This window comes from Ictidomys tridecemlineatus, chromosome 12 (genome assembly GCF_052094955.1).
Source record: "Ictidomys tridecemlineatus isolate mIctTri1 chromosome 12, mIctTri1.hap1, whole genome shotgun sequence".
NCBI lineage: Eukaryota > Metazoa > Chordata > Mammalia > Rodentia > Sciuridae > Ictidomys > Ictidomys tridecemlineatus.
Genome location: NC_135488.1, coordinates 115451082 through 115471278, shown reverse-complemented (window position 1 = coordinate 115471278; position 20197 = coordinate 115451082). Strand labels below are relative to the sequence as shown.

The window sequence follows — 20197 nt, the reverse complement described above, 5'->3', positions numbered from 1 at the left end:
ACCATCTCATAATGACAGCATGGCAATGAATAGCTGCTGACTATCAGACACTTACTTGAAATCATAGCACAGGTCAGGCTTATGCTTGTAACTCCCATGCAGGGGCTATTTTGTGTTGTGTAAGGACCCTTAGCCAGAGACCTGCCCTCTTAACATCTGTGCACTTGTGCCAGGCACTGTCGTCAGCTCCAGCAATGCGGTGCGTGCCTGGATCTCTGGAGCTTTTCCTTCTCACTTGACTGAAAACTTTGGCCCATTGATTGGTAACTTCCCTTCTTTATCTGCCTCCTGTAACTAGCTATTATCCCCTCTCCTTGACTCTATGCATTTGACTCTTTCAGATGCCTCAGTGAGTGACATCATGCAGAACTTGTCTTTCTCTAATCGGCTTATTTTATTCAGCATAACGTCCTTAAACTTTGTGCATGTCACATATCACAGTTTCTTTTAAAGGCCAAATAATATTCCTCTGTATGTTTATACTACGTTTTCTTTCTGCCTCCATCTGCCAGACAGCATTCCTTTAGGTCATTTCCACGGATATGTGGACAATATTATTGAACCCACTTACTAGATGAATCCCTGAGTCAGAGAAGTCATGTAACCGTCCAATTGAAAGACCTAGCAACCATTCAGACCAGGTCTTGCCTAACTCCATCTCCTGCAGGCCGGGCCCTACGTGCACAAGCACTGGGAGCCATAGATGGAAAGCCACTTGGGCACCTGAAGTACGAGGTGTGTTGCCTGCTTTCTAGAAGCCCGCACACAGCCTGCCTGACAGCCGCCACCCAGTTCCCCCTAGAAGGAAAGCACAGTCAGGCAGGAAGCCCAGGCCCCAGCCCTGGAAGTCACATTCCAAAGGTCTGTTTCTGCCACTCCAAGCTGTTCTCCTCCATCTACGTACGCCACGAAACCCACGGTGCTCTGACACGCTGCTCCTGGCCTGACCCCGAGAACGGCTTCTGTCCGTCCAGGGCAGAGCCCAGCTTCTGCTCTGTTCTTAGCTCAGCCGGGACTGGTACTACTCACTCTGTGGCATCTGCCATAGGTCCCGTGTCCCTGGCCCAGCTGAGGAGTGATCAGCAGATGCCTGCCCCCCAGGGTTGCCCAGCCTGTGGGAGCTGAGCCTAGAACAGGAAAACACCATCAAGGAAGTTGCTGGAAGGGCCGCAGGGAGGCCCAGGAGAGAGGTCCATGTCCACGTGGCCTGGGACAGGGAGGGGGATTTTCAGAAAAGGCTTCACAGAGGAGGGGACATCCTGATGAGGAAGAGTTAGGAGAAAGGAAGGAGAAGGACCGGCCCAGGAGCCTCGCCGCTTCCCTCTGCGTCTGCCCGCCCCCCGGGGTCTGCTGCTGGTGGAGGAGGGTCGCCCGGCAGCCTAGGTGCTGCCAGTCCTGCCCCCGCGGCTCATCAGACAGCACTCCAGAGTCCAAGGTCAACCTCAGCTCTGAGAGGCAAAATAAGGATCCGGTGGAGAACAGCTAAAGAGGCTTCGTTCCAATTGGAAAACTCACCCCGAGCGGCTGCGAGAGCCCCTCTCTCTCTCTCAGGGCAGGGTAACAGGGCAGCCTTCACGTTCCCCAACCTCGGGAATCAATCAGAACCTCTGGGCAGAGCTGCAGGGTCCCAGGAAGTCCCCCTCGCACAGACCAGCTTCCGTCATCAGAAAGAACCCGACCTCCAACCGCTTCTCCAGCTCCCAATCAGTCACCTACATCTCAATTCCCTTTTCTCATCAAATACCAGCAGTGAGATGGCCGGGGCTCGTCAGAATCCTGCAGCCCTGGATGCTGAGGCCTCAGGAATTGAGAAGTAGGTCACCCGGGGGTGGGAAGGTTGCTGTGCGGCTTCTGCTAACTAGGTTGCTGGAAAGCCCCCGTGTGGCCATCGTCCCCTGAGTCACCATCGCTCGGTGAAGCGGCAGATTTCAGAATCTGAACTTATTCTTCTGAATACGGCAGCGCAGCGCGGGGAGGAGCACAGATCTGCTGAGGGAAACCAGAGCCCTCCACTCAGTGGAGAAGTTCTGGGGCCTTCCAGAGGCCGCCCGCCAGCCAGGCCCCGGGAGCGAGGGACAGCTCGGCTGAGCCCTGCCCTGGAGAAACCTGGCTCCCTGTGCCTCCGAGGGAGACAAGCAGCAGGCCCTGCAGGAGCTGGAAGTGGAGGTGGCCCTGGGCCCATGAGGCGGCAGGTGGCACCAGTGGAGATGGCATTAGGACAGAACCACCTGCCTCAGGAGGGACAGCAGGTTAGGGACTCAGGGGGACAGCAGGAGGAAGGCAGGAGGGCAGAGGCCCCTTGGGCTCCTGTGCTGTGCTAGGGAGCAGAGCTTGATTCCAGGAGACAGAGAGTGTTTCAGAACGATCCCTCTGGGCAGCACGGAGGGTGGTGGGGACAGCTGGAGCCAGGAAGCAGGTGGGGGAGGCCCACACTGAGGAGCCAGGATGCCAGGGAACAGGCACAGTCTCACGCCACCAGTGCCCCGCCCCCCACTAACCGGGTGCATTTAATCCTTGCAGGTCCTGGGCTCGAAGGGTTTTTGCAAATGAGGAAACTGAGACACAAAGCAATTCAGACAACAGAGCCAGGAAGTGAGATCTGAAGCCACGTCCTCCCTGGGTCTCCGGTTAACTCCAGGCTGCCCATGTCCAACCCAGCGGCCGGCTCAAACCACTGGGTGGTGCCAATCACAGGGCAGATCTGAGATACCTAGAGAAACATCAGGGGCAGTGTGGCCCAGTGGAATTCTGCTGCGGTGTTTCTAGAATGACTGATACGTCTGTGCTGTCCAAAAAAGCAGCCGTAAGCACACAGCCAGTGGACCCTGGAAATACAGCTCTTTCAACCGAGGAACTGAATTTTAAATTTCATTCCATTTTCATTAACTTCAACTTGAGCCACCACATGTGGCTGCCATGCTGGCCAGGGCGAGTCCAGGGTTGGCAGTCAGTAAGTGCTGTACTCGATGCATGGAAATGTCAGGAAGAACCTGGGCTGGAGACGGGTGAAGCTGGGCTTCCACTTAGCGGTTCTGGGCACTGCCTCGCCGATAGCACACCCCTCTCCCCCAATTCAGGAAAAGTCAGGCTCTGGAGATTCAGTAAGGTCCCCCTTCATTCGGACGGCACTCTGCATGGGAACCCAGCTCTGGAGACTGGGTTCTTGGTGATCCCCACCTTGTCCCAAGTCCTCGCCAGCCAACAGGACAGAACCTGGGCTGGGTTTGGGGAGCGCAGGCCACAGGTGAAACCACAGAACTGCATGAGAACCCCCGGGGCATGTTAGAGGTATGGGGCAGGGGCTGAGAGTGGGTCCTAAGGCACACCAATAGGTAGGGGACAAAGAGAGGACTCGCTCAGAGAAAATATCCAGAAAAACAGGAGGAATTTTCTCCTTCGTTTTTACCAAGCACCAACTTATCCACACGTTCATTTTGAGACAGTAAAAGGAAAACGGCCTGGTCCCCAACAAGTCTGTATCCACAAAGAAGCCCAAAGCCACGGATGCAGGAACAAGAGCCCAGCAGGACCAGAGGTACAGAAACCTAAGAGGAGGTCCCCACCGTCTGGCAGGGCAGGCTTCCTGGAGAGCGAGCCTGCAGTTCTTGGAAGCCGAGGTCCTGTGTGGAGCACTCCCTCAGAATGACGTTGCTCTCCTGCTAACTCCAGGTAATGGCAAGCGCAGTGAGAAGGCCCAGGTTGTGTATGTGAGCTCCTGGAGGCGGCCTCAGAGATCCAAGAGCCTTACCAAGGAACGATGCGGAAACACCAGTGTTTTCCATCAGATCGTTATTTTTACCAAATCATAAAATAGCAGGCTGTCTTGCCTTTTTTTTTTTTTCAAGAAAAGCCCGTGATGCATTAGAAACACATCAATACAGTTTATTTGTTAGTTCCATTAAAATAGCGCCCCGTGGAGACTCTGAACCGCGATTGTCACCCGTGCCCAGGGCACACTGAGTGCCATCCTGGTATGACCAGGAGTGTCTTGGCTTTCAGCTCCTTCAGTGCCATCTTAACCCTGTTGGCCGAGTCAGCTTCACTAAGTCAGATTAGGGTTTAAAGAAAAGAGACGTGCGCTCCAAGATAAATGGTATCATTGCCCTGATTCCATTGTCTCGATCGTAAGATTTTATTTGGAGGAGAAAGTGTAATTATGCCGAGGTAGATGGCTAAATTCTTTGACTTCAAACTCGTACTTTCTGCAAGATTTCACCTGTGAGACTCGCAGTCTTTAATTAGTGCCTCACATGTTAAAAGAGAGTCTTTCTTTTGAATGGCTAATAACGTTATTAGAAGAGGTAATTACCGATCAGGTGTCTGTGGTCAAAAACACTCGAGGGCGGAGGCAACTTCTGGCTTTTGAACTCTGAATAATTTGGTAGGGAAACACTTTCTCCCCCAGAATGATGTTGATGTTTTGAATTTGTTGGGTTGTTTTTTTTTTTTTCTATCTTTTTTTCCTTTTTAAGGAGAAGAAGAAACATTTAGAAATCCATCCTTTTCTGGATGAATTTCTTTCCTTCCCAGAAAGCAAGAAAACAATCGTTTCCTGTAATTGGACAGTTTGATTGGAGGCAGGTGGTGCCGAGCCCAGGAACTGGAGCCACAAAGCCAATTTTGGCTTCCAGCGCGTTTCCTTCGTTCCAAGCTCCAGCCGCACAACATGTAAATTGGCTCCACAGAAGCCAGCTATAAATTTAGTTCCCGTTCCTCTAACAAGCACCTTATCAGCGATGAAGAGCTTAGCAAATGGGGACAGTGCACAGATCTGACATGATATCCGAGGCGCCCCGAGATACCCCCGCATTCATTTCTCCAACGGGTCCTTGTGGCCACACACGGGGAATGGAGGACGGTTCTGGAAGCAGACGTGTGCCATCACTTTAAAATATGGTGGTGTTTTCTTTTTCCAGGTTAATTGGCCTTTGCATGGCTCGTGTTGCATTATCTTGAGTTAATATTTGCTTTCAATATTTTTGAGTAACAGGCCAAGTCAGCGTGGAGTCGCAGACTGCAAACATCAAGCCTGAGGAGGGGCCAGGAGTAGAGGCCTGGAGAGTCAGTGGAATCCGTTCCTTCTCCCCTGCTGCTCTCCTCCACAGCCCTTTCCTTATTTCTCTTCTCAGAGGCCAAATCTTCATCTTAACCGCTGCAAGGCATCCAACAAACAATGTTCCTCTTTTACAGATGTAGAAGCTGAGGTCCAGAGAGGTTAATTGTTATGACCAACATCACACAGTAAGTCCAGAGCAGAGAAGAAGAAATAGGTCCAGACACTAACTTCCCAGCCTGCTGCTCCGACCACACATCTATTAATTTTCTCCCTACGGTAAATCCATAATTGAAAACATCATTTATAAGAATCCTGGGGGTGAGGAAAGGCAGAGGGGACTTATCTGGTAATTCTATCAAAGTACCGTCCTTTGTCTACTGAGTTTATTAAATGAGTTACTACAAGGGCCAGCATGTTTTTTAATTTCTGTGTACGCTCAAATTTTTTAAACATGGTAACCCGATGCATAGGCAAGTTTTGATCTTTGTTTTCTCCTTCAGAACTTGAAAACAACATTTTCTGATCCCCAGTAGATTAATGGCTGAAGGATCAACCTCATTCTCAGATGAACTTCACATGTCCATTTCATGTCCATTTGACTTATTCTACAAAACGTTCCGGCTTTGCTAGGAACCTCAGGATCATGACACTCTTCTCTCCTATGGTGATGTCACCCAGGAAATGCACCTGGTTCACTCCCTGAGCCAGTAGCCACCTGTGGTTCGCAGCCTTGACCAGTCCCAGGATGTCACCAGCAGCTCGGGCAGAGACAACAGTCCCCCTTGAGCGGCAGGACAGTTTGATCGGAATCTTCCTCAAAAGACATTCTCTAAAGGTCAGCAAGTGTGGGTGAGATGACCTCTCCCTTCCTGTGGAAGAAAGAGCCCTCCCGCCCTTTCCCAGTTACAGTCACCCTGTCTCTTCCCAGGACCACGGCCCCAGCCACTGCGGGTGGGCAGGAGAGGGAGGTGGCGATCACAGACACAGTCACCATGGTCTAGAAAGGACGGCACGCTGGGTAAACCTGCCAGAGGGCACATGGAGTTTGCCTAAGCAGCGCTGGCTGATGGCGAGCTCAGAAACCTTGGACCTTGGCCACGCCACAGAACCAATATCTTCACAGAAGTGGCTCAGGCCTGTCTGGAACAACGTCCTCCGTGTGCAAGACCCAGGCAGCTCGCTCTCGGGATCCAGCAAGGGCACGTCTTCCTCCACCTCTTCTGAGCCAGCAGGCTGGGGCAGAAGCTGGAGTGAAGGTTGGGAGAGAGGAGGGACAGCAGCAGAGACCAGGACAGCCACCTCTCAGCACTGCGGCGGCCTCCCTCCCGTCAGAGCAAAGCAGCTGCAGCACGACCCGATACAGCCCCTGGCCAGCTGCAGGGCCACTCCTTGAGGGCCACAGCACCCCCCTGCCCTTTGCCCCAGCTTCGGCACCTCTGCACTTCACGGCCAGGGCGACACCCGCAGCACCAGCCTGCATCCCGCTCCGCCCACCTGTCTCCTGGGGGGACTTCGGTGCTCCTCCTTGTTTATGGACATCCTTGCTTCCCAAAGTCCGTATCTTTCCGGGAATGGGAGGAAGAAGTCAAGAGCTTGACCCCCAGTCCACAGCATGTCAGGTGGACACGGCCAGCGGCCCTGGCCGTGCACACCCCGGAGGAGGGCAGCTCAGGGCCCTAGGCCAGGGTTGAAGGCCAGGAGAGGGGTCATGAGACCATATCAGGGCTGCCATAGCAAAGTCCCACTAGTGGGGTGGCTGCAGGTGACAGTAATGTCTTCTCTCAGGGTTCTGGAGGCCAGAAGTCCAAGGTCAGGTGTGGGCAGCCCACGCTCCCTCTGAAGCCTCCGGTAGAAGCCGTCCTTGCCTCTTCCAGCTCCTGAATGGCCAGCCATCCTCAGCTCATGGCTGTGACACTTTGGTCTCTGCCACCATTGTCACATGATGTTCCCTCTCTGTGTCTTCTCCTCTTCTTATAAGGACACCAATCATACTGAAGCAGGGGAGCCCTCCTCCAACAGGGCCTGATCTTAATTAATCACGTCTGCAATCCTATTTCCAAACCAGGTCACATTCCAGTGACCTCCCACGCCTGCCTCGGCACACTGCTGATGCCGTTCCTCCTTCCAGAAATGCCCTTCCGCACTCTTGCTGCATGTCTGCAAAGCACGTTGGTAGCACCTCTTAGATGCCCTCTTCTCCCTGATTTCCTCGTATGGCCTCAATGCAGACAAACAGCTCCACGATTCTTAAGTTCTCGCAAGGGAATTTGTATGTTCTTCTTTATGTCAAAACAATAAATGACTTTATTTCTCTGCGTCCTCGGAGCTCTGCAGAATTCCCACTCTCGCTCATGGTGCCCATCAGGAAGCGGAGGTCAGTGAACGTGGGGCCATCGCACTGGAGTCTCAAGTCTGGGTGCCGGGGAGGCAACCCTGAGTGGGAACCGCACCGGAATTCACTGGCAAGTTTTGGCAAGGGCCACCCACTCGGCCTCCACCCTCCACCTCGGAAGGAAGCCAAGAGCCACCGAATAGGGACGGCAGCCCAAGTCCAGGGGCCACCTTCTGGCCGTTGGGCCTCCAGGCTGCCCCACCGGCGGAGGGCCTGGACGCTGGCTGTAGAGAGGACAGCTGTGCCATGCGAGCTGAGTTGCTCCTGGCCTGCCCGTCCAGGAGCCCAGCCCCATGCTGGACAGGATGGCAGGGCAATCAGAAGGGCACCAGCTCCCCGTCACTGACCGCCACACTGAGCCATCCAGTCAGCATTGGGCGTGGGCGTCTCGGGAGCGTAGGGAAGAGCTGGCCTGGCTGAGCACAGGTTTTAAGGCAGCAGGAGGGGACACCTGGTTGTGCTCAGTGCAGGTCAACGTCACCAGGACCTCTGACCTCTCCTGTAGTCGTGGCCCATCCAAAGGGGTCGGCATGGGCACCCAGACAAGCGTGCCTCCTTAGGGTTCTGAAAGGTGTCAGTGGCACTGGGGACCACACACAATACATGTCCCCATCCTGTCACCTCCTCTCCCGGGCGGAGGAAAGACACCTGCGTCTCTGATTGCAGCCTCCTTGTCCTTCCTCTGCCGATGGCCCCCCCTGCCCTCCTTCCCAGCCCTCCACAGCACAGCCCCTTCCCCAGCTGAAGCCCTGCTCCCCCAGGAGGCCAGCTCCAGTCCACACCGGTGCCAGCCCCCTCCAGGTCCAGGGACCATCAGAAGCAAAGAATGAGAAAGTCCAGGGACCATCAGAAGCAAAGAATGAGACAAACAGGTCCCGCCGTCAGGAGCTTACCCCGGGGCAGAGGAACCCACACAAGACCCCCTAGCTGTGCCAACATGGCTCCTGCCGGCGGAAACCCCCTCTCGTGGTGGCACAGAAAGCCACCCCGCGTCCCTTGAACACACCTGGCAGAGCTCCTGGCCCTGGTCCCTTCTCCCTGCAGACTCCCTGCCTGGATCTCTGGCCTCCACACGTTCTAGGTGCCCGAATCCCACCAGCACCTCAGGCTATGGAGGGCCTTCCCCACAGCCTAGTGCCCAGCTCCGGGGCCTCCTGCAGCCCCCTCTCCTGAGGTGATTCGAATCCTCCACCTTCTCCTATTGCTATCGACCGATCCATGTGACGGTGGCTTCCTCTCCAGCTGGAATGGGGGGGTGGGCCACAGGGCAGCAGCTGGGTCTTGTCCCAGGGCTCCCCAGGGCATGTCCCTTCCCCTGACCAGGGGTCCCAGCCAAGGACACACCTCCCCAGAAAACAGCCCTGCTCCAACCTCCATGCGCTCCAGCCTGTTTGGTTTGGAGGGATTTCTGGAACCCCCTTGTCGCCCAGGAGCAGAGGCCAACAGGCCTGCTCTCTCCCGGTCTGGAAGTCCTCCTGCTTCCTCTGGTGCACCAGCCCTGGGCACACCGCATTTGGAAACTCGGGTCTCTTCTAGTTACTGTCACCTGATTTCATGACCTCCTTCAGAGCAGGGGTTCCCTGCCCATGGAGACATGTTATTCCATCCCTGGTTCTAATTCTTGGAGACAAAATACCACTTGCTAAGCTCTTGGTATGTGTCAGCAAGTCTGGGTGTCTTCAGGAATGTCTTCTCTTTAATTTTCCAACTGCCTTGTGAGTTACATGCTCTACCGCTGTCCCATGAGGGAGTCACACTCGTGTGGGAGGCGAAGAAGCAGAGCTGCTCTGGCCATCGGACTTTTCTTCACTCAGTAGTTATTATGGGCCTTGGTGTTAACAAGGGGCTGAATTCTCCCGCGGTGTTTTTTCTGCCCTCTGACTTACACCTTACATCTTAGCCCACAGAAAACAATTTTAATCCCTTTTTCATGATCAGACATCTGAATGTAACCAGCCTGCCCCTCCAACCCAACCACAGGTCAGGTATGGACCCGACTATGGATCTGACAAATAATGGAGGCACTTCCAAACTTGGGCTTCAACAGCCTGATGCTCTCGGATGACTTCTTGACAGCCATGGTGAGCTTCGTCACTGACACGTGGGTATCGACGTCATTGGGGTGGTCTCAGGGAGGAGGAGCCGCTGACTTGATGTCATTTCAGCCTTCCGACTCTGAAAACCCCTACGACCCCCATCGCTAGGAAGACGCTTGTCTTGCTGGTCTTCAAAGGGAAGAGCAAAGTCTCCGACTCAGCCTCCCAGCTCCTGGCTGACCTCAGCCTCCAGGAGGAGGGCTGGGCCCTGTGGGACGGGCCCCTGGGCCACTCGGCCTCTCACCTGCCGAGCTCCTGCCCTCCCTGCTCTCCTGGTGTGCGTCTGTGGCCACACAGCAGCCTCAGGAGCTGAGCCTCCTCCAGGCCCTGTCCTCTGCCACACAGGGTTCCCCACGCTAGTGTCCTCGCGTGGCACGTCCCCTCGCCTCAGCCTGTCGGGGCATATCCGTGCTCCCTCCAGCTCCTTGACCTCCATCAAGTCCTCGCCCAACCTGAGATCACCGCTCCCTCACTCTGGCGTCCCCCAGGACCCCTACAAGCAAGGGCTGCACCTCCGAATCCTCCTACCCTTGGCCCCACACAGATGTTGGGAACACGGCAGGGAGGAGGGGAAAGAAGGAGGCAGCTTCCTAGAAGGGGCGTCTGCCTGCCTGTGGGTGGCCTCCGGCTCCTCATGGCGAGGGCTGCGAGGAGCACCTGTGTCTCCTCCTCTTCTTCTGCAACCAGGCGGAGGATGGGGAGAAGATTGGTCGGCCTTTGGGACCCTAATATTTCTAACCAGAGAAATCAATTGCTGCTCGTTTCTGGATGCTTCCTGACTCGATCCTTTGGCAAACTGCGATGGGAGCCACAGGTCACTCAGCAGCGCAGGGGGCAGTCCGGCCGAGCAGACCTGGAACTGTCCCTGCAACAGGAAGACGCAGGAGAAGCGCTGCCCCGGTTCCAGCAGAGTTGAGAAGGTGGGCAGGACACCGTGCGTGGGATTCTCAGGGCTGAACTCCAGAGCCCAGGGATTGCACACCTGAGCCCCAGGTGCTGCACACTGGGTCGTCTGGGGTGCTGTAGGTGTGACACGTGCCTGACAACAAGTGCCTTGGCTGGAGAACTCACATTCCACACAGTGTGACAGTCTGTGAAGCACTGTCACACACCTTGACCCTGTGACTCTCAGTACGGTTCTGTGGGTTGTCATTTCCACTTTACATAGAAGAACACTGAAGCCCGGGAAGGTTATGAGACTTGCCCAAGGGCATCTGTGAAGTAGGTGATAAAGCCAGGGCGCAGCCCAGGCCTCCAAGCCTCATGCTTTCTCTGCCTGAGCCGCTCACCCTTCTGGTGGGAGCAGAAGCTGCCATACACCCTGGGAAGAGCTCAGAGCCTCGTGTGGCCAGAGGACTGGAAATAAGAACACTCTATGCTTTGACCCATGGAGTAACTTCTGGGAACCATCCAAATGACATAACTCAGACTGTGGGAAAACAAGGGGTATGCACAAATGCACAAAGATGTTCGTTGCTTTCTTGTTTATTGAGAATATATTACATCCTGAAAACCTGGGAACCCCTAAAATATTCAGCAGTAGGAAGTAGCGCAGCATGTTCAACCAAGCATGTGAAAACAGGCAGGAGTTCCTGCTGTCAGCTGTCTGCAGGGTGCAAGCTCCCGCCACCCTCACAGAGTCCCACACACCCCTGGGTGGAAGAGAAGTGTATTTAAAGAAGAGAATCTCATGGGTTGGATACACTGGCCAGGTGTTGGCCTCCGACAACTTACTTAAGGCTCTTGAAGCCTGGATATCCTCCTTTGTAAAAGGAGAAGGTTAATCTAAATTGGCCAAAATTGTAGTCTGCGTATGTCTGCGCAGCTGAGCATCATGGGGGAGAGAAGGGCCAGTCGGATAAAGGGCAAGCACGGCTCCCCACAACCGGGACACAGAGGACCTCGGCTTCCTATAGGTTCTTAATTCACTGTAACTTAAACTGAATTTCTAAGACACTGAGTAATGTCCTCTGGCTCGAGATCACCTCCGGACCACGCTCATGGTCCTCCCTGGGCTTCCATGTGTTTGTGAGAAAGGAGACTGCGATTCCTCGAGAGAGTTGTGACAGGACCAGCTGTCCCTGTCCTCTGTGTGTGTCACTCACCAAGCAGGGAACGTTCTAGAAGACAGAGGTGCCCAAGGTTCCAGATCCTGGTGCCATGTCGGCTGTGGGTGTGGAAACCCCCTCAGGGATTCTCATTGCTCCCCACAAAATCAGAGCAGAGAAGGGGACCCGTGGCCACTCTCCGAGGCAGTGGGCTGAGGCCAGAGTTCGCGGTACTGGGGAGAGGTGGACGTGACGCCTGAGGCCTCTGCATCTTCAGTGGGTGATCAGGGACAAGTGCAGAAGCCGCTCCACACAGGATTTCTTCTGTAGAGACAGAGACGGCTCCTCTCAAGCGGCACGGTCCCCAGGGCTGAGAGAGCAGCTCCGGGGAACAAGGTGTGGCCCAGATAGCACTTAGCCTATCTCTGGGCTACCTCCTTCTGTCCTGACAGCGATGGCACCTGGTCCCTCTGCCTGGCAGCTTCGGCAGGTCTCCTAACACTGCCTTAAATGTGCAAAGTGCTTCGCAGTTTAGAAAGTGCTCCCTGCCGTCCAACACTGGAAAGGCCATCGGTCCGAGTGCCTTGGCTAGTGGCTCGTCCAGTACTCAGACTGGAGGTGACGTCACCCGCCCCGCTGTCCTTCACCCACACGCTGACTCCAGATGCAGGACTCTTTCCTCAGCAGAAAGAAAACTCTTTCCCTGCACAGAGCCGAGTGGCCTGCACTGCGGAGAACTGCCGTGGCCTTCTGAGGCCACGACACTCGACACGTGGCTGGAGTTGGCCTCCACCCTGCTCCACCGACCAGCCCACCCAGAGGTCACCAGGTCACGAGCACTCACATGGCCTGGCTGTCTTCCCCGCTTCTTAGATAAGTGCTTCCACCAGTTAAAACAAAAACAAGGAAGGAAATAAAGTAGGTCATTGTATTTTTAAATGTGTGTGTGTGTGTGTGTGTGTATAAAGCACATAATACGTCATAATAATAAATGTGGTAAGGAGACATACAGAAATATGTCTTTAAATACAAAGATTCTTTCACCTTGGTGTCTTGTTTTCCTGTTTCTGTAATGAGCTGTGAGGATAACAGCATCCCCCTTTAACAATCGAGTACTTTTTATCCGTGAGCCAACAAAAACACCAGCTGCCCCAGAGACTCCCATCACCCCTCCCTGACCCTACCTCTGATGTGGGCAGCAGTGCAGGTGGGTCTGCCCTCCACGCAACGTGGGACCCCCTGCAGGCTCCCCTGGTCTGCATGCCACCGCTGTCTCTGCCCAGGGTTTAAACCCCTTTCCCTCGCTGCGATGAAGCCTGGGTCGAGGCGAAGTGTCCCCTGGTGGGTGCCATCCTTCTCCTCCACCGTGGGTGTGGATCACAGAGCTGGCCCGCCCACCAGGTCAGCCATGTCCAGCTCCTCCAGGCCAGGAGTGGAGCCTCTGGGCACCACGGGGGCATGCTTCAAGGTTCGGCGTTTGAGACTCAATGGTTAAATTCAGTAATAACACCACAATTTCACCAAAAAGCATTATAGTGATTACTGAGTTATATTAGGAGCTTATTTAAGATAACATCTTATTTGCACAACGTAGTTCAAATAGATGGTTAGTGCAGCCAGTGCGATTGTTAAACTCCTTATGTACATTAGCATAATCACTCTACAAGGGCTTCGCTGCTTTAAACATATGAGCAGCTAGAACGGAAAGCATAAATATATGTCTCTTAAGGTGGTGGCACAGTTGGAATAAGAGGGTTTAGGTTTGCATGTAAACAGGAATTTAGTTGTCTCTGGTGCAGTACAGTAGGTTGTAAGCCTCCTCCAAGTCAGCTCTCTGCAGCAGCGAGCCCAAGCAACTGCACTTTATTGATAATAGTAGTTTCTGCTTATCAAAGTCCTCCTGTGTGCCAGGCACGATGCCACACCTTATGTGACCATTCCAGGTGTCTCATTCCCCTACACTTCCATGAGGTAAATATTATTAGCCCCATTTTGAGAAGATAAGATCAGGGGTCCACGTGGTTCAATGACGTGTCTGAGGCCACTTGGCTGGAGGAGTATTCAGACCTAGCTCCCGGGTCTGGCATTTTCCCCGGCTCCCGGCTTCTCCCCAGCCAGCATCAAGGCAAGCGGAGGTTCGGCTGGATCCCACCCAAGCGGCAGACAGAACAGAGGTGTCCGTCTGCATCCGACCTCCAGGTCATCGAGTGCTCACCCCCAATTCTGCACCCAGAGCTTCGGCTGCCACAGAGCAAGCTGGACGAAGCCGAACCTCCCGGCCGGGAAGGGGCGAGGCACGTTCAGGTCCTGTCCTGGGCTGTGCTTTCTGCCTCCCCCTCCTTGGGACTGCAGCGCTGCGCAGACACACAAGGACCCTCTGCTGACGAAACCCACAGGGTGCGGGTCACAGTGCAGCCTCCCAAACCCCCCGGGGTCCTGCACGCTGTCATGGCCTGCAGCGACCTCTGCTCTGAGATGCCCAAGCCACTGCTGGATGCTTAGGGTCCTCTGCACATGTGTCCCTACTCCTTGCCCGGAAGACGGCTTTCTGTGAAAGAAAAACAGGATTTCTTCATTCCCGCAACACAGGAGACGTGGAGCTGGCCTGGGGGTGCCTCCGTCAGGGGCAGGCCTGAGCCCAGCTCCCCGGCTCCCCGGTCCCCACTCTCCCGGCCCCGACAAGGGCACGCACGCCTTCCAAAGGTGAACTTCTCCAGTGCCAAGCCTCGCCTAGGCCACCTCCCAACAACAGGGGCCAGCTACTCTCTGAACTTAGGGGAAATGCTAACCAGGGACTACAGTTACCTATTTGAACTTGACCCGACCCTTTGGCAAGTCCACCACAGGGCTAGAAATCCACCAAGACCCCAGTTAGACACTATGTAGTACAGTTCATTGAATATTATACTTCACACGTGATAAAAATTTATGTAATACAGCCCACTGAATATATCAGAGGAACAATAAATCTGCTAAGGTTCTTTCAGATGCATTTCTTTCAGGTGCCCCGAACACTCCAGGGTGCGGGCAACTCCATCTTCCTCAGCACAGATGTGGCCCAGGGGAGCCCCTGCTGGCCCTTACGGAGGAGGCTGTGCACCCTGCACACTGAGGGCTGAGGACAGAGGTCAGCTCCCTGGTGGGCACGCACGGGGCAAGAGGGTTCTGCTTGTCCTTGCTGGGATGACCAGTCCAGTCTCCATCGCTCTCCGGAGGTATTGGCAGGACAGGCACCAAGCTGGGAATGGCCTGCCGTCATCAGCCTCCTCCCCTTCTGTTAGGTGTTGGGTTGTGTCCCCCACAATGACACACTGGAGTCCTAGCCTCCAGTACCCCAGGTGGGGTCTTTACAGAGGGGATCCGGTGAGGATGACGTCTTTAGGACCCTAATCAGACATGACTGATGTCATTATAAAAAGGGGAAATTTGAACCCAGAGACAGACAAACAGAGGGAAGACCGTGTGAAGAGACCCAGGGAACTGTCACATGAAGAGGACAGTCAAAGGTCACAGCTACCAGCCAAGGACCGCCGGAGGCTGCCGGCCATCCAGGAAGGGCTGGAACACGGCCCCCTGGGCAGTCCCTGGGAGGGAGCAGGGCCGTCCAACCTTGACTCCAGACTGCCAGCTCCAGGATTGCGAGAGGAATTCTGTTTTAAGCCCTCTAGTGAAAGGTGCTGTTCCCGTGGCCCAGACCCTAACCTGCCTCACCTGCCTTACTTCCTACCAGTCTCCACGGAGGGAGTCTCCCCAGGTACAAGCTAAACTCTCTGTCTTCGCATCTACTTCCAAACCAAAGCAGCCCTGAAGTCCCATAAGTTCAGCTTCTAAATCAATATGGAGACAGTCACAAGTCAGTTCTTCGTAGGATTGGAATTGGTGCGGCTGTGGCTGCAGCTCACGGGTGAGCAGGTCGGCTCAGTGGGTGCCAGTTCTCTCCCGAAGTAGGGACATGGTGACCGCTCTGTCCAGGGTTGAGAAGGCAAGGCTGGGCAGAGAGTCACAGCCCTGAGGACACAAGGCAGTGGGCAGCCAGGGCTGCTGGTGCATGGTGCCCGTGTCCACAGCCACAGGAGGATGGGCACAGGCAAAGTCTTCAGGGACACCCCCTGGCTGCGGAGCCCCAGGCCCAGTCAGGGCCCTCCCTCAGACTGCCCTGCAGGACTTCCAGCTGCTCCTTGTCTAAGGAGGGAGACCGATTCCTACCGCTCTGGTCGTCAGCTTATCGCACATCGAAAGTGACATTGAATGTGCTAGAAAAAGGAGGGTCCAGTCAGAGGCAGATCCTGTTCTGCTCCTGACCACCCCAACTTCCACCGCTTCCCCTTCAGTCGGATGCTGGCCAGACCAGAAAACCTCCAGGGGCCTGCAGCTCTTCCAGGCTGTGGCCTTGACCTTGACAGCAGGCACAGGTAAAGGACTCCTGCACACCCCATCTCCCCTTGGCACAGCGGGCTCCCACCGCTCACAGAGCTGTGCTTTGTGAGTGTCCCAGGAGAGAAGGGTCACACTGCCCCAGCCCTGGCGGCCAGCACCTAGGAGACGGAGAAGGGGCGCCCCAGCTCCTTTGCCCCTGGCCCTTCTCCACGCTGGTCCCGAGGGCTGCAGCCACAGGCAGGGCTGTGAACTTCCAGCATGGCCCTCAGCCTGCACGTCTGCACTTGCCTTCTCTGCTCTACTCAGAAGAATCCCTCAGACTCTGGACTCATCAGGAATGAAGGGCTGGTTCCTGCTGTCTCCTGGCCTCGGCCCCAGCTGCCCGTGACCAGACTGGGGCAGGAGACATCATCATGGACGGCGAGGTTTTCTACTCCAGCAGCTGCTATGGATTCCACAGACCCCTGCCACTTCCCACCACTGTTCAGAACCAGAGATGGTCAGCAGAGGTGACAAGAAGGCCCAGCTCAGTAGGTACAGCAGGGCACGGAGCTTCCCCACAGGGGGGGTGTCTTTAGGCTGTCCCTCTTGCTGTGGCCTTGCAGGAGCCTTATGAATGACCACAACAAAATCCCCTCTCCCCCCCTGGGCAGGTCAGGGCCAAGAAGGGTTCACACAGGACGGACCTGGGGAACTAGAGGCAACCAGTGATTTTTAGTGATGTGCACCCAACTCTGAGTTTGGAGAAGAATTATAGCCACGTGAGCCCCCTCATCTGGAGGTGTCAGCTACGGAGGCTGCATAGCAGGACACTTCAGGCTCCAGGCTTCGGCCACAGATATTTATTTTTCACCGTTCTGGAGGATACACGTCCAAGATCAAGGTACCGGCTGATTTGGTTTCAGAGGAGCTCCTGGCTGGTCTGCAGACGGCCACATTCTCACTGTGTCCTCCCGTGGCCCTTCCTCAGTGCCTGTATGGAGAGAGGGAGAGGGAGAGAGCATGCACCTGACATTTCCTCTTGATAAAGACACAAATCCATTTGAAAGTTTCAGTAATAAAAGTGATCTTTCAGTATCCCAGAAAGAAACACATAAATAAAGACAGAAAATCTATCTGACAGGGCCCCACCCTCACGACCTCCTTTAACCTTAATTTAACTTCTTAGAGCCCCCGTCTCTGAGTAAAGACACACTGCACATTAGGGTTTCAACTCAGGAGCTGGTGGTGGTGAGGGGTGCAGGAACATTCAGTCCCTAGCCCTGGGGACCTGGCTTGTGCCATTGCAGGGGTTACAAAGCAAGAGGCAAAGACAGACACGGAGCCAAGCTGCTAGGTTTGAGCTGGGTTTTTACAAAGTGCTGAGTCCTCTGTCCTCCCTGCGAGCATGCTCTGCACAACACAGCCACCATGTAAAAAGTGCCACTCGATACCACCAGACACACCAAAGGACACTCGCACACGTCCCAGCGGCTCTCAGCCATGTCGGCAGCCAGTCGTTATCCCACCTCCTAAATTCAAAACTGAGACAGAGAGGAATAAGTGTCCCACCTGGCTGGCCAGGGACAGAATTGGGATTTGATCTGAATCCAGCAGCGTGGCTCAAGTGTGAGGCATGGGACAGGAGAGAAGGATGAAAGGGACTCGCTTGTGGGGCATCTCAGGTTGGCGAGACGCACTGCCCACTGCCAAGTGCACTGAGGTGGACAGAGCTTCACCTGACGCGGGAGGAGTGCATCTGGGAGCGCTTTGGAAGGGGCCAGGTTGGGTCCTAGAGCAGGAGTCAGCCAGGGAAAAGGAAGGGAGGAGGCAGGAGGCGTGGGCTGGCGTGAGGAGGAGAACCAGCCAGGTCGGAGCAGGGCGCCACGCACAGCTCTGCAGCACAGGAGGCCAGGGTCCTCCAGAAGAGGCTGGGGAGGCAGGCAGGGCCCTCTGTGTCGTCAAAACAAGAGACATGATCTTTGTCCGGAGAGGATGGGGCAGGGCATCTCTGCAAGGTGATCAACGAGGGAGGTATGTACCGCCAGAGGTCAGAGACATCCGTGACAACACAGGGCTGGATGGGAAGAGGGGAAACAGCTGGAGGGGCCAGGAGAGCAGGGGCAAGGCCTAGAGCAGCTCGGGGCAGCAGAGATGGGGTGAGGGTTAGGATCGAGAGGGGTCGGAGGGCACAGGGAGAGTGAGACTCCAAATGGCTTGGGTGTCGCATGAGAGAGACCAAAGAATGGGGGCTGCTCTGCTGCTGCTGGCACGATCCCTGGGGAGTGCCTGCTCCCTGAGCAAGAGAACCAGCTGGAGGCAAAGGGCAGCCACCATCTGCCTCGCAGGCCTATGTCCAGCCCCAGCTCTGCCGCCTCAGCCGCACACCCCGGCCAGGCATCTCAGTCCACCTGTAAACAGGAGCGCAGTTCCAACCCACAGGGCTGCCGTGGAGACCCAGTGAGAAGCATGCAGAGCAGGGGCGCCATGTCTAGCGCTCGACAGACGCTGACAGGCGCGGCTACTCATAGTTGGCACATCCATTTACATCCTCCCTGGGAACCTGTCCATTCGTACCCTGAGAGAATGCTTCTGCACTAGGCATACCTATAAAAGGTCGTGATTGACTGTCCTGGTCTTTCAAATACCACTGTATTGGGGGTGTCCTCCAACTTCCAATAACAGAAAGATCTGGAGAGAAGCCATTCCCAAGCTCTCCTGAGTTGGGTACCCCGTCCCCAGCTCACAGTCAGCGCTGCCCCTTGGACTCACTTGTGCATCCACCTCCTGTCCTGCAGGGAGCTTCTCAAGCCAGGGCAGCGCCACTCTTCCTCCCTCCCCAGCTGCCTGCACAGGGCCAGCACATGGGGTCTCGGCAGATGTGCCCTTACTGAGTAGAAGTCACCGAGTTTTCCCCTGGTTGGTGACTTGAGTGTGAGTTTCCATTTGATTCCTCTGATGGCCAACCAAAGGAGGATTTTAAACTGATAGACACACCTGTGTTCAGCAAACAGGGGAAATTCACCCAGCTCCTTGGTGCTGGTCTTGGATTGGTAAGTTTTATTAGAAAAATAAGAACTATCACAAATTAAACACTCGTGGGCAATAGGCACAGCACATGCAGAAGGCAAGTGCACAGTCTCTCATTTTACCCTTGGCCCCAAGAAGTAGGTAGTGCTGGCCCCATTTTACAGATGAGCAAACTGACACTCAGCAAGTCTAATTTGCTAAAGGTCATGCAGCGCAAAGTGTTTATCTGCGTTTGAGACCAGGAAAGTGACTAGTGTCTGTTCTAGGAATTAGGGACGTTGACGCCAAGAACACTTGAAAATAGCCCCATGCATTTTCCCATTCTTGAAACAGGTTTACTAAGCAGGAATGGAGCTAAAAACAATCCAGCTAAATGACTCAGTTCCTAACAAAGTGTCATTTCTGTCCCTTTGCTGGGACAACCCCAGCAAAGCCCGCACAAGTCAGAAACAGAAAGAGGCAAACAGGACAGAGACAGAGAAGAGAAAGGAAGGAGCGGATGTATCATCAGCACAAGTGCAAGGGCCAGAGAGATTTCCTCTCTCCGCCCTGCAGCCCCAGCCGGCTCACTACAGCTAAAACGCCCCTGTAAAATTAAGGGCCGGCCGGAGGGCGCGTTTCCTGTCTTCTAAATATACTCTTGTTTCGATGATATCTCAACCCTGCGTCACGGATGTCTCAGGAACACCTCTACCCAAAGGAAACTGGGTGTAGAAAGCTAGGTTTCCTAAACAGCTTCAGGAACGGTGTGCTCAGGGGCTACGCAGACACAGCAAGGCTGCTGCCTTCTGCTCCTCCTGCTCCTCCTGCTCCTCCTGCTCCTCCTCCTCTCTTGCTGCTCTTGCCCTCCATTTCCCTCTTCCTCCTCCTCCCCTTTCTCCACTTCCTCCCCCTCCAGCTCCCTCCCTCCTCCAGAGCACCTCCAGTTCCCAGGTGGGCAGCCAGGCAGCCCAGCACACAGCTCTCTGTGAATGTTATCAGAGGAAACACTTGAGAAGCAAACAGAAACCACTCTTCACCTGCTGTCACACTGCTTCCTCTGGGCCCCCAACCTCCACCCAGGTGTCCCCATGGGAAGAAAGGGCCCATTCAGGACTGTAGCTGGTGGTTCTTTCATGGAGTTCCTCAGACAAGGCGACAAGGCGGGAATGGAGGTCAGACAAGAGGAGGCAGCAGAGCTTCACAGCAAACCTGAGGCTCAGAGCAGGGCCACCTGACG

General features: G+C 54.9%; 1 long non-coding RNA gene across 1 annotated transcript in view; it reads right to left on the bottom strand.

The window, feature by feature from the left end:
- Positions 1–16794: 16794 nt before the first annotated feature.
- The window catches only part of LOC144369476 (uncharacterized), a 30113-nt gene continuing 26710 nt past the window's right edge, over positions 16795–20197 (bottom strand). Inside the window, exon 2 of the long non-coding RNA XR_013429295.1 lies at positions 16795–16942. This is a non-coding gene — a long non-coding RNA (uncharacterized LOC144369476). The remainder of the gene's footprint in view (positions 16943–20197) is intronic.